Source organism: Acinonyx jubatus, chromosome X (assembly GCF_027475565.1).
Source record: "Acinonyx jubatus isolate Ajub_Pintada_27869175 chromosome X, VMU_Ajub_asm_v1.0, whole genome shotgun sequence".
NCBI lineage: Eukaryota > Metazoa > Chordata > Mammalia > Carnivora > Felidae > Acinonyx > Acinonyx jubatus.
Genome location: NC_069389.1, coordinates 37538349 through 37554814, shown reverse-complemented (window position 1 = coordinate 37554814; position 16466 = coordinate 37538349). Strand labels below are relative to the sequence as shown.

The following is a 16466-nucleotide window of genomic DNA, read 5'->3' as shown; positions in this document are numbered from 1 at the left end:
TAATGCCAGTAGGTTAATATCTTGAAGAACCCTATTTCCAAAGGCTCAGTAAAGTCACTAAAGTAAATCAAAACTCTGTTTTACAGGGGTGGTCTTGTGAGATATCGCCCCATCCTTAGCAGGGGCCATCCATCAGTCCAGCATTTTCTGCCGGCCTGTTGGGCCAAGTCTTGGTAGTCCATCCTATTGGACTGGAGACAGTTACTGGGCCCCATTGCTCAGAGGGATGAAATGAGCATGGGGGTGGGAGAGACCATGTAGGATCCTACTCTTCAGTGTCTAGTGCTGGGCCGGGGTGCTTCCTAGCCACAGGAACAAAAGCTTTCTGAGCCTGGGGCACCGCACTGTAACAGCTCACCTGGGGGGTGTGCTCCCCTGGGTGCTAGTGTGAATGCAGCTGGCTGTGGGGGACCATCTCCTATTCAGTGGGGATAATCAGGAAATGGGTGGAAAGGGAATTTAGCTGACCTGCAACCATTCTCAAATCTACTCTTTTATTTTATTATTAAAAAAAAATTTTTTTAACATTTATTTATTTTTGAGAGACAGAGAAAGACAGAGCATGAGCAGGGGAGGGGCAGAGAGAGAGGGAGACACAGAATCCTAAGCAGGCTCCAAGCTGGTAGCACAGAGCCCGATGTGGGGCTTGAACTCATAAACCGCGAGTTCATGACCTGAGCTGAAGTCGGATGCTTAACCGACTGAGCCACCCAGGCGCCCCTTATTTTAGTATTTTATTTATTTATTTATTTATTTATTTATTTATTTATTTATTTATTTTAAAGTCTTTACTTATTTATTTTGAGAGTAAGAACATGAATGGGGGAGGAACAGAGAGAGAATCTCAAGCAGGCTCCACGCTGTCAGCAGAGCGCTTGACTCAGGGCTCAATGTCACAAACCATGAGATCATGGCCTGAGCTGAAGTCAAGAGTTGGATGCTTAACCAGCTGAGTCAGCCAGACACCCCTCAAATCTGCTTATTTAGAGGTTGGTCAGCCCATTGGGCTTGGTTACTGTTCCCTTTGCCTCTGTGCACCTCTTCCTGAGCTTAATAATTAGGCCAGTGTCATTGCTCATGCATGTATGTGCATGGAGCACACGTCTTGTGATGAAAACGCCCGTGGCTTCTCTATGGAGTACCAGATTTCATGACAGAGCTGTAGGTCTGTCCCATGTCCTCCCTTCTTAGTAAGCTGGGACTTGTAGAATGTTGCTGTTCAGTTTCCCATGAATTTCAAATTCTGCATTTCCGTATTCAGTTATGACAGTATGGAACAGCAGGTCAAGTGGGTGGGCTCGATGAGAATGAGTCTGGGGTGGTAGCAATCAATGCAGGCCCTGCAACATCAGAGAAGTTATTATTACTGGAGGTTATAGGGCTGGTATTCTTTTTTAATGAAAAAAAATTATTTATTTATTTTGAGAAAGACAGAAAAAGTGTGAGCGGGGGAGGGGCAGAGAGAGAGGGAGAATCCCAAGCAGGCTGTGCACTGTCAGCCCAGAGTCGACGACACGAGGCTCAAACTCGAGAACCGGTGACATCGTGACCCGAACTGAAATCAAGAGTCGGACGCTTAACTGACTGAGCCACCCAGGCGCCCCAGGGCTGGTATTTCTGACCTGATGGCTTCTCTGCAGTCTAGTCTTTTCAGGGACGACAGAGTTTTCAAACTGTACTGTCTTCACGGGAGTGATAGAATTGAAGAGGTTGGTTTGGTCTGATCCAATTGATCGATGAACGGGACCTGTAACAGGAGAGGAAAGTGTGGTTTCAAAAGCTGCAACCTTCCTTCAACTCAGACTTGCTCCCCGACCAGGGGAAGCCTGTAGGCTTGGAGCCGTCCTGGAGGTGGGGGGTAAGCAGTTTGGGCCTCAAGCTCAGATCCTGAGCCTAGGAAATGACCTGGTCAGTATAATGAACTTGGACATGTACCAGACCTTGGGCTTCATGGGCCATTGGTTGGCTACCTTTTGAATTCTGCACTTGATTGACAGGACTCTAGTGTCTATCTCTAGAACAAATCTGTTCCTTTTCAAACAGGAGTCATCTAGTTTTATTCCTTATTTGGCTAGATCTCCCACGGGTCTGTTAGAATCCTGTTTAAAAAAATTTTTTTTTAAATGTTTTTATTTATTTTGGAGAGGAAGAGAGAGAGACAGACAGACAGAGCAGGAGTAGGGGGAGGGCAGAGAGAGAGAGGGAGACATAGAATCCAAAGCAGACTCCAGGCTCTGAGCTGTTAGCACAGAGCTCAACGTGGTGCTTGAACCCATGAATCGTGAGATCATGACCTGAGCTGAAGTCGGATGCTCAACCGACTGAGCCACCCAGGCGTCCCAGGTCTGTTAGACTTCTTGTTGGAATCAACTCCTATCTGAAAGACCTCCTGACGCATTCATCGTACCACCTATTTGGTCATTTGCTTGGTAGGGCCAGGGAGGGTAGCCTCCGCTTTACAGATTCCCAGTGCTTTTTTTTTTTTTAAGTTTATTTATTTATTTTGAGAGAGAGAGAGAGAGAGGGTGGAAGCTCAGAGAGAGGCAGAGTGAGAATCCTATGCAGGCTCCACGCGGTCAGCACGGAGCCCAGAGCCTCATGTGGGGCTTGAACCCGCAACCCTGGGATCATGACCTGAGCCTAAATCCAGAGTCGGATGCTTAACTGACTAAGCCACCTAGGTGTCCCTGATTATCTGTTTTTTCTGGTGTATGCATTTTCATCCTTTTTTGACTGGTTCTCCTTGTTTCTGAGACCACGGGATGGGGGCCTCGTCAGTGGAAGTGTGGAGGTTTCTCTTCAGTGTAGTGAAGTGTCTATGTGCATCCTGGAGAGTCCAGATTCTGGGGCTTCCCTAAGGAATTGGCCTGTAACCCCCAGCTGCCTCAGGCACAGAGTAAATGACCCCAGGATAGTCCTGCTTTGCTCCATAAGGTTTTGTTTTTGTTTTTGTTTTTACTGGGGCAGGAACATAACAGTTAGATGCCTTCAGATCACTGGGACTTTGGCTTCTATTTCTAACTATCTGACTTGTTTGGCAAAACTTTTCTTCCTTACACCCTTAAGACGGCAGTGAGGATGTACAAACTAGCATCACCTCTGCTACTCACAGTGGTGATGATACTAAACAAAACCTGAGAGATTTTTCTGAAAAATCAGATGTAGCTCTGTAGAGTCCTAAATTGCCATTTGGGGCCGGTATCAGAATCTGCCTTTCACATTGGCTTGGAATGATCACAAACAAGCTGTGGTGCTGGGTGGCTTAGTCAGTTGAAGGCCGACTCTTTAATTTGTCACAGGTCATGATCTCGTGGTTCTTGAGATCTCAGGGCTTGTTGAGCCCCTGTGTGGGGCTCTGTGCTGACAGAGTTGAGCTGCTTGGGATTCTCTCTCTCCGTCTTTCTCTGTCCCTCCCCTGCTCATGCTGTTTCTCTCAAAATAAATAAATAAACATTAAACAAAATCCAAACAAGCTATTTATCTGAAACATGTACTTGCATCTTTAATGGTGAATGGCTTTTCATGTAGAAAAGCTTCATGTTTTCCTTTGCTCCTACTCAAATTGGCAATATTGGCCATTCCAGTGTGCAACATTAGATTGAGGTAGGAAGTCTGAAACTCATTGTCACCAGCTATATTTCAGTATAACACTTAAAAAAATGCTGCAGTGATCCCTCCTGCCCTTTGGAAGTTCCTCTGTTCTGTTGCTGCATGGGGCTTGGTTTCTTTTTCCCATGGACCAGTTTGACAGCCTGAAATCTGTGGGCAGTTCAGAATAATGTAAATAAAGGTCCAGATGAAACACATGGGCCTTCAAAGAAAAGAATTTGAAAGGTACCAATTTTAAAACAAGTTTGTGATAGAAAAATATGTACCTCAGTGCATTAAATAATAAGACCGTACATTGAAGTCCAGGCAAGTTACAATTTAAAGACACCAGTGTGGGGGTGCCTGGGTGGCTCAGTCGGTTAAGTGTCTGACTTCGGCTCAGGTCATGATCTCACAGTTTGTGGGTTCGAGCCCCACGTCGGGCTCTGTGCTGACAGCTTGGAGCCTGGAGCCTGCTTTGGATTCTGTGTCTCCCCCTCTCTCTGACCCTCCCCTGTTCACGCTCTGTCTCTCTCTGTCTCAAAAATAAACGTTAAAAAAAAAAATAAAAAAAAATAAAGACACCAATGTGAAGGCTGCTTAGCTTGAATCCTGGCATTCAGTTGGACTGGTCTTTGGATAAGACAATATGCATGTCCTACTGCACAGCCAGTCAGTTCTAATTTTCTTGTTTTAATGCATTCCAGGGTTGAAAAATCTCGATTTCACAAATTGTTTCATTTAGCAAAGATTTTTTTTAATGTTTAATTTTGAGAGAGAGAGAGACCTAGAGTATGAGCAGGGGAGGGGCAGAGAGAGGGAGACACAGAATCCAAAGCAGGCTCCAGCCTCCGAGCTGTCAGTACAGAGCCCGATGGTGGGGCTCGAACCCACAAACCTCAAGATCATGAAGATAGCCGAAGTTGGGCGCTTAAATGACTGGGCCACCCAGGCGCCACAAAACTGTTTCATTTTTTTAAATCTATTTTCAATTATTATTATTTTTTTTTGAGAGAGAGTGGGAGCTTGAGTGGGGGAGGGGTAGGGAGAGAGGAAGGGAAAGAATCCCAAGCAGGTGCAAGTTCTCAGTGCAGAGCCTGACATGGGGCTCGAACCCAGGAACCGTGAGTTCATGACCTGAGCCGAAGTCGAATGCTTAACTGACAGAGCTACCCAGATGCCCCTCACAAATTATTTCAAAAGGAATTAGAGCTTTCCTAATTCATATTGCAACGTAAAAACACTTATTCTCCAGGGTTTTTTGAGTTAAATTCCAATTGTATTAAAGCATTCACACGAAGATCAGTAGGCTATTTTACAACTCAACAATAGAGAAATAACCCAATTAAGAAATGGGCAAAGTATTTGAATAGTCTTTTCTCCCAAGAATATATACAATGGCTAATTAGCACATTAGCCATTTGAGAAAAGGAAATCAAAACCACCGTGAAATACCACTTAACTCCCACTAGAATGGCTGAAAAATAAAAGACCGTAACAAGTATTAACAAGGATGTAGAGAACTGGACCCTCATAACTGTTGCTAAGAATGTAAAATTGTGTCACTGCCGTGGAAAACAGTTTGTCAGTTCCTTAAGATGTTCAGTATAGAATTATCACATGACCCACCAATTCCACTCCTAGGTGTATATCCAAGAAAAGGTAAAGTATATGTCTACACAGAAACCTGTGCATAAATGTTCATAGCAGTAGTTTTCATAACAGCCAAAAAGTGGACATCAACTGTTGAATGGACAAACACAACTTGGCATATCTGTACGGTGGAATATTATTCGCCAGTTAAAAGAACAAAACTTGAAAACATGCTAAGTGAAAGAAGCCAGTCACAAAAGGCCACACATTGTGTGTTTCCACCGGTAGAGACAAATCCATGAAGACAAAGTAGATTAGCAGTTGCCAGGGGCTGGGGGAAAAGAAAGAATGGGGGTAACTGTAACGGGTATGGGATTTCTTTTGGGGAAGATGAAATGTTTGGAAGTTAGTGATGGTTATACAACCTTGTGACTATACTAATAAAACACTGAATTGTATACTGAGGTTAATTATTTAATTTGTGAATTAAATCTCAAAGCCATTATTATTTTTTTAAATGTTTAGTTTTGTGAGAGGGAGAGAAAGAGAGCACGTGCCAGTGGGGGAGGGGCAGAGAGTGAGGGAGACCGAAGATCTGCAGCAGGCTCTGTGCTGACAGACAGGCCGACGTGGGGCTTGAACTCATGGACCACGAGATCACAACCTGAGCCGAAGTCGGACTCTTAACCGACCGAGCCACCCAGGCGCCCCTTAAAGCCATTATTTAAAAAAAAAAAAAATCAGTAGGCCATCTTTGGCTAGGTCAAATTCTTTGATACACTTTTTGAAAAAAAATTGTTTTTAAAATTTTTTTTTTAGGGCTTATTCATTTTTCAGAGACAGAGCATGAGTCGGGGAGGGACACAGAGAGAGGGAGACACAGAATTGGAAGCAGGCTCTGGGTTCTGGGCTGTCAGCACAGAACCTGACTTGGGGCTTGAGTTCATGGACCGCAGGATCATGACCGGAAGCTTAACCGACTGAGCCACCCGGGCGCCCCTGTGTAGTTAATATTAAGTGGGCCACCTGAGCCCGCCTAGGAAAAGGCCACTAAATGAGCCCTAGAGGATGGTATTAACCTTTGTCAGGGGGAGACTGTCCTGCTGAGTATTCCTGCTTCCTCTACCACAGCTCTATCCGTGTTCCCTCTGTGAACCAGCAGCTTCCTTGCAAGGAGCCACGTGTTACCTTCAGGTGTTCTGACATTATGCTTTGAACTAGGGCTTTCCGGATCTGTTTTTGTGACTTCTTTGAGATCGCCAGAGGGCAAACCCCTCTTCCTGTTTTCTTTGCTGCCTTTGATATTAATTATGCTGGTAGAGAGGAGTAGACCACCAACACCGAGCCCTTGTTTTCACTTCTGCGAGATCATAGAATACTGTGTCCGTGCTGTGATTGGAATGCCATGTCTGAATCACTGGTGAGTCTGACACTAGGTAATCAGTGTTCTCCTAATGAAGAATGATGAACCTATTAGCTTGGTTGCACAAATAGAACATTTTATGCCCTGTTCTTTACCTCATCTTTGTTCCTATTGATACAGCATCATAAAGGACACGACTGATAGGATGAACATCCTGCTGGAACAGGATGTTTTTTTCTTTAAAAAGTTTTTTTGTTAATGTTTATTTATATTTGAGAGAATGAGGGGAAGAGCAGAGAGAGAGAGAGAGAGAGGGGACAGAGTATCCGAAGCAGACTTTGCACTGAGAGCAGCAAGCCCAATGCAAGGCTTGAACTCACAACCCATGACATCATGACCTGAGCTGAAGTCTGATGCTCAATGTAGCGAGCCACCCAGGCACCCCTAGTTGTTATTTTTCTTAATGCTCATCCTTTTGAGTTATGGGCAACAAAAATTACTACTATGTTTTTGTTTTAAACATTTATTTATTCTTGAGAGACAGAAAGACTGAGCATGAGTGGAGGAGGGGCACAGAGAGAGAGAGGCACAGAATCTGAAGCAGGCTCCATGCTCTGAGCTGTCAGCACAGAGCCCAATGCCAGGCCCAAACCCACAAACCACGAGATCATGACCTGAGCTGAAATCGGACGCTTCACTGACTGAGCCACCCAGGTGCTCATAGTTATTATTTTTCTTACTGCTTATCCTTTTGAGTTATGGACAATAAAAATTACTACTACATTTTAGCACTCTCCAATGCCAAGTAAAATTTGGTGTGAGTGCAAGAATTCATAAGAAGGTCACGGCAAAAGCTTTGCAACCTGTTTTTTTTTTTTTTTTTTAGATTCGAATAGTTCTGGGTCCCAAGGTAGTAATTGTTACTCATAATAGGATGGTAGCCTAATATGCCTATTGGTGTTCTGAATGTATCGGACATAACAGTAGTAATGCTTTACAAATAACTAGTCCTAAAAACAAGGCTTCCCATATACCCAAGTGAAAAATATCTAGCCTATAGGTCGTTCTAAAGTCTTGGAAGAATTAAATTACAAATTGAGGGTTGGGAGGAGGGCTCTCTAGCTCCCATAAGGAGAAACCTGCTCCCAGACTGAGGCTTCATGTCCTTTGCATCTCCTATTTCTGACTTGAATTTGTTCCTGAAAACATGCGGGTCGAAAAATTTAAAGGATCGATTTTTTTTTTTATGTTTTATCTTATTTATGTTGAGAGAGAGTCAGAGCAACTCGTGTGAGTGGGAGAGGGGCAGAGAGATAGAGGGAGAGCGAGAATCCCAAGCAGACTCTGCACTGACGTGGGGCTCGATCCTAGGAACTGAACCATGAGATCATGACCTGAGCTGAAATCAAGAGTAGGACTCTTAACCAGCTGAGCCACCCAGGCGCCCCATGATTCATTGCTTTAACTTTTAAGACATTTTTTAAATGTTTATTTATTTTGAGGGAGAGAGAGAGCAAGTGAGCATGAGCAGGGTAGGTGCAGAGGAAGAGGGAGAGAAAGAATCCCAAGCAGACTCTGTGGTGCCAGTGCAGAGCCTGATGCAGGGCTTGAACTCACCCACTCTCTCACCATGTGAGAACATGACCTGAACTGAAACCAAGAGTTGGACGTTTAACCACCTGAGCCCCCCAGACCTCCCAGGATCGATTACTTTAAATGGGAAAAATGAGTTATTATTCCATCCCCAAATCCAAATCCATTCCCCCCAAGTTCCACTAAAAGCAAAATAAAGTCCTGAGTGCTTGTAACAATTCATAAAGGACTTTTACATAATAGCATATTACGCTGCTATTTCTAGTTACTTAACGTGTAATGAATTCATTAGCTACTTAGGTGTATTTGTTTTGGAGGTTCCACGAATATGAATTGTTTTCCTTCGACGTAGCAACCAACACTTTAGGAGGAAGATGTATAGGGCCTGACATTATTTCGCATCGGCTTCTGACACACCCAGGGGGCTTGAACTCATGACCCTGAGATCAAGAGTCCTATGCTCTACTGTGAGAACCAGCCAGGTGCCCTTCTCTCAGACTTCTTGCTCTACCCCTGCAGGCTGCACTCCCTTGCCCTCGGAAGGCTGGCTTTTTACTGGTTTTGGCCAATGGGAGATACTGGTATGAGAGATCAAAGACTGGCAGGTGGGGAGAAGCAAAATATTAGGATATTTTCCTCCATCTTTCTGTGCCTCAGACACTATTTTGGCAGAGGTTCTGTCTCTTCCTGAGATCTAACTCTGGCTGTAGTTTCAGCTTTTGCCAGCTGATCTTGACCTCTGAGAATTCTTCTCCTTTCTCTTGATTGTCCTAGGCTAAGGGTTGCTTTCTCTTGATTGTCCTAGGCTAAGGGTTGGTTCCTGGTTTTGCTCATCTGCAGGTTCATTCACCACTGTGTTTACTTCTCATTTCCTCTGTCATTTGTGTGGACCATTCACTGTTAAATTCCATCCGTTGTAGATTTGAAGTGGCTTCTGTTTTCATGTTTAGATTAACATGCACTGTGCTGCTTGGTGCTTGCAGGTGAGAAAGTGTGAGCCTCTGAAGGAGTGAGTGAGATAGTAAATGTCTGAAGTTCAACTACATCTGAATGAAAGGAATGAACGAACAGTCTTGTTTTCTTGGCACTCAGGCACTGCAAGTAGATGGTGCTAAACCATCATGGAAACCATAAACAAAGCGACTGAAATTGGACAATTGTTTGTATTTCCTTTGCTTGCCATGACACTGCTCTTGATAACAAGATTGCATTTGTAATTGCATTTTGGAATGTGTTGATTCTATTTAGGTCATGATTACATAGACACGATTGCTATTGAAAATAAATCTTAATGATTTAGCATCAGGTGTCTATGCCTCGTCTTCCTTGGATTAATGGAATCATGTTAAAAATTTTTTTAAATGTTTTTTTAAATTTGTTTTTGAGACAAAAAGCGAGTGGGGGGAGGGACAGAGAGAGGGGGACAGAAGATCTTAAGCAGGCTCTGTGCTGACAACAGAGAGCCTGACCAGGGCTCGAACTCATGAACTGTGAGATCATGACCTGAGCCAAAGTCGGACGCTTAACCGACTAAGTCAACCAGGTGCACCTAAACATTTTCTTAAAATGCTTTTCCACTTGTTCAGATGGTATTGTGGGTTGAATTCTATCCCCCAGAGTGATAGGTTGAAATCCTAATCCCTGGTACCTGTGAATGTGAATTTACTTGGAAATTGGGTCTTTGCAGATGTAATCAAGTTAAGATGAAGTCATACTGAGTTTTGCTTTTCCAACAATTTGTATTAATGGAATCAGGTACTATGTACTCTTGGGGGAAGGAGTCTGGTTTCCTCAACTCAGAATAATTATTTTCAGGTACACATTGTTATATTGTGTTGATTCATATGTTGTGTATCAAGAGTTCATTCCTTTTATTGCTGAGTAGTATTTCACTGTATAAATATGTCACAATTTATTGATCTCTTCACCTACTGATGAAGATTTAGGTTGTTTCCAGTTCTTAAGTATTATAAATCTGTTATGAACAGCTTTGTATTCACATACCTCTCTTTCTATAGAAATCTGCTTTCATCTTTTCTATTTAAGAATAGAGTCGGATCACGGGGTATGTATATGTTTAACTTATTTTTTTATTTTATTTAAATCCAAGTTAGTTAACATATAGTGTAATAATGGTTTCAGGAGTAGAATTTGGTGATTTATCGCCTACATATAACGCCCAGTGCTCACCCCTACAAGTGCCCTCCTTAATGCCCATCACCCATTCAGCCCATCCCTCCACCCAGCATCCCTCTGTACTTAAGAGTCTCTTATGGTTTGCCCATGTTTAACTTCTTAGAAAACTGTCGAACCGTGTTGGACACACTTTATCTTCAAGTTTCCTTTTTCTTTGGCAGTGTCCAATCTGCTGTTGATCCTATTCGGTGTGTATTTCATTTCAGACATTGTATTTCTTTTTCTTTTTAAAAATTTTTTTTTTAACGTTTATTTATTTTTGAGACAGAAAGAGACAGAGCATGAACGGGGGAGGGTCAGAGAGAGAGGGAGACACAGAATCTGAAACAGGCTCCAGGCTCTGAGCGGTCAGCACAGAGCCCGACGCAGGGCTCGAACTCATGGACCGCGAGATCATGACCTGAGCCGAAGTCCGACGCTCAACCGACTGAGCCACCCAGGCGCCCCTGTATTTCATTTTTATAACTTGGTTTAGGTCCTTTTTTTTTTTTTTTTTGAAAAATCTTTTAGCGTTTTAATTTTGAGAGAGAAAGACAGAGTGTGAGTGGGGAGGGGCAAAGAGAGAGGGAGACATAGAATCCGAAGCAGGCTCCAGGATCTGAGCTGTCAGTACAGAGCCCAACACGGAGTTTGAACTCATGAACCATGAGATCGTGACCTGAGCTGAAATTGGATGCTTAACTGAGTGAGCCACCCAGGTGCCCTGGTTTAGGTCCCTTTTAATCTTACATGTCTATACCTTTTGAACATGGCACTGAATTATAATAACTTTTAATGTCCTCTTTCTCAATTCTAGTATTTGTATCATTCTGGATCTGTTCTGCTTTATGGTTTTCCCCATTATGAGACTTATTTTACTCTTTCCTTGCATGCCAGGTAATTATTGATTGGATGCTGGGCATTGTGAGTTTTACTGTGTTGGGTGCTGGGTATTTTTGTATTGCTACAAATCTTAATTTTTCTTTTTTTTAATTAAAAAAATTTTTAATGTTTTTATTTATTTTTGAGACAGAGAGAGACAGAGCATGAGCAGGGGAGGGGCAGAGAGAGGGAGACACAGAATCTGAAGCAGGCTCCAGGCTCTGAGCTGTCAGCGCAGAGCCTGATGTGGGGCTTGAACCCACAAACCGTGAGCTCATGATCTGAACTGAAGTCGTATGCTTAACCAACTGAGCCACCCAGGTGCCCCAAATCTTTTTGAGGTTTATTCTAAGAGCTGGTTATGTCACGTGGTAACAATTTAATATTTTCTGGTCTTGTTTCTATGATTTGTTAGGAGGCTCTGGAGCACTGTTCAGTCTTGGGCTAATTATCCTGTTACTAAGGTGGGATTTTAAGATCTTCCTGAGTATGGTCTTCCAGTGTCCCATAAATGGTTACTTTTTCCAGTCTGGTGGGTGTTGCAGGCAATGCTTTTGGCCCTGTGGGAATACCAGGTACTGTTTCCTTTCAGATGGTACTAAATCTTTAAGGGAGACCCTCTGCACATCTCTGTGGTTTCCTCTCTCAAGCTCTCTCCTGTATGGTACGCTGTCTACCAACTCTAGCTTCCTTAATCTCCTTGGACTCTCGACTCAGTTTTTTTGTTTGTTTGAGGTTGGAGGATAAATATAGTTCTTGTTACTTCATTCTGGCCATAAGTGGAAATCTGGACCAAAGCTTTTAAAAACTCGAGAGAATAATCTCTCACATCATCAAGAGGTCCTGGCAAGCCAGTGGTTTTCTCATGGCATGGGCATCAGTTGTAGCTCGTTGTCTCCCTGACCTCCCAGTTTAATACTTCTCTAAATTTTTCCCCCCATTCTTCCCCAGTTAATCAGACCAATAAACGGTGTGACAATGTAACCCACAGAGGTGCGCCTGGGTGGCTCTGTCAGTTGAGCGTCCGTCTCTTGATTTCTTAGATCATGATCCCAGAATGGTGGGATCAAAGCCCAAGTAGGGCTCCATACTGAGTGTAGAGCCTGCTTAAGATTCTCTCTCTTTCTGCCTCTGCCCCTCCCCCCCGCTCGTGTGCTCTATGTTGCTTTCTCTCTCTAAGAAAAACAGTGTAACCCACAGATGGTGAGAGTTTTTTCTCCCAGATACCAAATATCGGGTGTCTTTTCCAACATCATTCCTTTAGTACTCTAACACCTACTGGGTGTCCAACAATTGAATTCAATTCTGATACTAAGTCTTGGAGTTAGGGTCAGACTCCAAAGATTAAGGGCTCAGTCCCACACGACCGTCCCTGTTTCAGACAGCAGCTACAAATGGAGTCACCAGGCTAGCCACCTTTTTGTCTGGCTAGCTACAAATTCAGGGGTTTCCCCAACCTTCACTCAGGTTTGAAAATTTGCTAGAACTACTTAACAGAATCCAGGAAACTGCTTTACTTACTATGCCATTACCAGTTGGTTATAAAGGATGCAACTCTGGAAAGCCAAATAGAATTGGATGCATAGGACAAAGTATGGGGAGAGAGGCACAGAGCTTCCATTTCTTCTCTGGCATGCCACCCTTCCAGCACTTCAGGGTGTTTAGTAACCTAGAAGCTCTCTGAATTCCCTTGTTTTGGGGTTCTCATTGGTGTTTCATTATGTAGCTATGACCTAATAAATCTTTGTCTGTAGGTGATCGAACGCAACCTCCAGCCCCTCTACCTTCCTCGGAGATCAGGGGGTGGGGCTCTGAGTTTCAAACCTGTGATCACGTGGTTGGCTCCCTTGGCAACCAGCCCCCCATCCTGAAGTTATTTAGGAGCCCATCAATAGTAACCTAATGAGCATAAACTCAGAGTGGAAGGCACTCCTATCAGGAAATTGCAAGGGTTTTAGGTGGTGTGTGCAAGGAACCACAGGCAAAGGCCAAATACAAGTTTTCTCTGACACCATGGGTGGAGAAAGGTATTCAAACAGGAAATGAACTCAACAGTTAAACAGTAAAGTGACTACTTTGTGCATTGCTGTGTCTCCAGCACTTGGAATGGTCTTGTTGAGTGTTGGACTATTAATAAATCAAAGCTCAGATCACTATGTACTGATGTTGACATTTTACTACCTCAAGTGAAATGTACAAAACTTAGCTCCATTTTATTCTTTGCCTTCCTCCTTTATAATGTAATTGTTTTAAACACGTTGAATGCATCAGATAATGGAACTTTTGCTTCAAGCATCAAACATAATTTAACAGACTCAACAGGAGGATAGTCCTTTATATTTACCTATATTTTTACCCTTTCTGTCATTCATTCTTCATGATTTATTTATTTATTTTGAGAGAGACAGAGACAGCATAAGTTGGGGAGGGGCAGAGAGAGAGAGAGAGGGAGAGAGAGAGAATCCCAAGCAGGCTCCACACTGCCCGTGCAGAGCCCGACGTAGGGCTTGAACCCATGAAGCTGTGAGATCATGACCTGAACCAAAACCAAGAGTCAGACGCTTAACCGACTGAGCCACCCAGGCGCCCCTCTCCTTTTCTGTTTTAACCATACTTAAAATCATACTGGGTGGCTCAGTCAGTTGAGCATCTGTCTCTTTAATATCAGCTCAGGTCATGAACTCACAGTTGTGAGATTAAGGCCCGCGTCAGGCTCTGCACTGAGCTTGGAGCCTGGTTAAGATTCTCTCTCTTCTTTCTCTGCTCCTCCCCAGTTTGTGTGCGCACACGCATGCTCTCTCTCTCCCTCAAAAAAGAAAAAAAAACCCAAGGGGTGTCTGGGTGGCTTAGTCGGTTGAGGGTACGACTTCGGCTCATGTCATGATCTCAAGGTTCGTGAGTTGGAGCCCTGCACCGGGCTCTGTGCTGACAGCTCGGAGCCTGGAGCCCGCTTCAGATTCTGTGTCTCATTCTCTCTCTGCCCGTCCCCCACTTGTGCTCTGTCTCTCTCTGTCTCTCAAAAATAAATAAATGTAATAAGAAAAACAAGACCAAAAACCAGTACTTCTATAAATGTAGTAAGTTCATGTCAAAGATTTAACTCATTATTGAGGGGTCTCGCAAGTTGTGGTAGAGCTGGTTCAATGGATAATTCAAGAGATTCAGTATATGTGGGTCCTGAAAGAATGTTGGAATAAGCTTGGAAAAATTGGTACAACACTGTTTAATGGCATCATAAATGCCTCCGGGGTTATTTTTCTACCGGAAAGGAAAATCCCTTGCATCTCTGTTGGACAGAAGTGTATATGTTGACATGTAACTATATGGTCTTGAGCCCCGATAATAGTAAAAGGAGGTGAATGGTATATTTTCCTAGATAATTAACTTATCTGTGAATGGATCTCTTAGAAAATCCTTCGGTGTGACATTAAAAGCAACATGCATCCGTTCTTCTGCACTGTTTCCAAGTTGTGCATAAATTTTCTCAACATCTGTAGACATTTCCTGTTCCTTTTGGTGGTACCCTTAGGAGTGGAATTGCTAGAATGTGTATGTTGGCTTTCACGTGGTTCTTACGCTCCTTGGCACAGCTCTCCTACAAGCCCAGAGTTGTAAGAAGAGGTGGGGCGTAGTCATATAGCAAGTACAGCTGGCAAGGTATTACCCTTCTTCAGCGGGCAAGGTTTGCCATTAAATCATCCTCTGGTTTCATCGTTGACACTCCCGAATTGCAGTAATGGCTCTGTTTCCAGTCTGTCGGTAATAAGACTTTGTGCTTCATTTAGGATTCTCCAGTCTAACAACAGGGTTTGACTGCGGCTCATTTACTAACGCAGACCATTCTGAAATAGAAATCTTCCTGACATCTGCTTCTCTGCCTTGGGTAGCCAAACTTCCTGCTCATGTAGGCTTGGCCCTGGACAGAGCCTTTCAGCTCTCGTCCGTCTCACTGACTGATGGGGTCCAAGCTGCACTTTATCTGCCTCTCCAGTCTGCCTGGACTAGGTCTCGCACACCACACTTTCTGTTCTGTGGCCTTGCCCCGCTCCCGGTTTTGTTTCCTTTCTATTCTTTTTTCTCTTTTTTCCCCAGTCCTAAGGGCAAAGGATATGAAAATCTTGGCTGCCATGAGAGTGTGCTTGATTAAAGGCTTTTAAAACTTGCTCTGGAATTGAGGGCTGTCATTCCAAGTGCTTCTTGAAATCAAAGAAATGATTATTCATAGAGATTGTGGCACAGTGACTGGGTGGACAGGGAATAGACACAAGAGCTGGTGTGTGGGGGTCCCACAGACCTGATGGTTTGTGTGCCTTGTAAGTGTAGCCTGATCTCTGGGGCTTCCAGTTTCCCAAGACTGTAAGTAAATTTCTTTTAATACTAGAGTCCTCCTCTTCCTCTTGTATGATGGAAACGTTTTTATTTTTATTAAAAAAATTTTTTTTAATGTTTATTTACTTTTGAGAGAGACAGAGACAGAATGCGAGTGGGTTAGGGGCAGAGAGAGAGGGAGACACAGATCTGAAGCAGGATCCAGGCTCCAAGCTATCAGCACAGAGCCCGACGTGGGGCTCGAACTCATGAGCTGTGAGATCATGACCTGAGCTGAATGAAGTTGGATGTTCAACCGACTGGGCCACCCAGGAGCCCCTGATGAAAACGTTTTTAAAGTTTTATTTATTTATTTTGATCGAGCAAGCGAGCGAGCGAGAGAGAGAGAGAGAGAGAGAGAGAGAGAGAAAGTACAGGAGGGGCAGAGAGAGAGAGGGAGAGAGAGAATCCCAAGCAGGCTTCACACAGCACAGTGCCTGTCGCGGGGCTAGAACTCATGAACCATGCGATCATGACCTGAACTGAAACCAAGAGTTGGCCACTTAACCGACTGAGCCACCCAGGGGCCCCATGATGGAACCTTCATAATTTAAGGTAGGCATATTTGTCACATGGATGGGAGACTTCATTTACTCCCTGTTCTGATTCATGTGGGATGAAAGCTACTCCTTGAAGATCTGAGAAACTTCCTTTGGTTTCCATGTAGGTTCAGACTTCTAAACTAATATGAAACAAAAAAAGTAAAAGTTCAGACTTCAAGAACAGAGTTTATCTCCCTAGTTTGAATGGCAAATCGAGTGCTTGGACAAATTGTTGCTTTGAGTACTAACAAATTTAACCTTGTTTTATTTCCAGTCGGGTGACCCGGGTCATGAAAATTATTTGCGATACCTCAAACTTGCAAATAACTTGCTTGGTTGAATAGCACAGCATTAGCTCCAAT

General features: G+C 43.6%; 1 long non-coding RNA gene across 1 annotated transcript in view; it reads left to right on the top strand.

The window, feature by feature from the left end:
* Positions 1-16466, top strand: part of LOC113597576 (uncharacterized) — a 148305-nt gene that overhangs the window by 48209 nt on the left and 83630 nt on the right. The gene's annotated exons all lie outside the window — the stretch shown is intronic.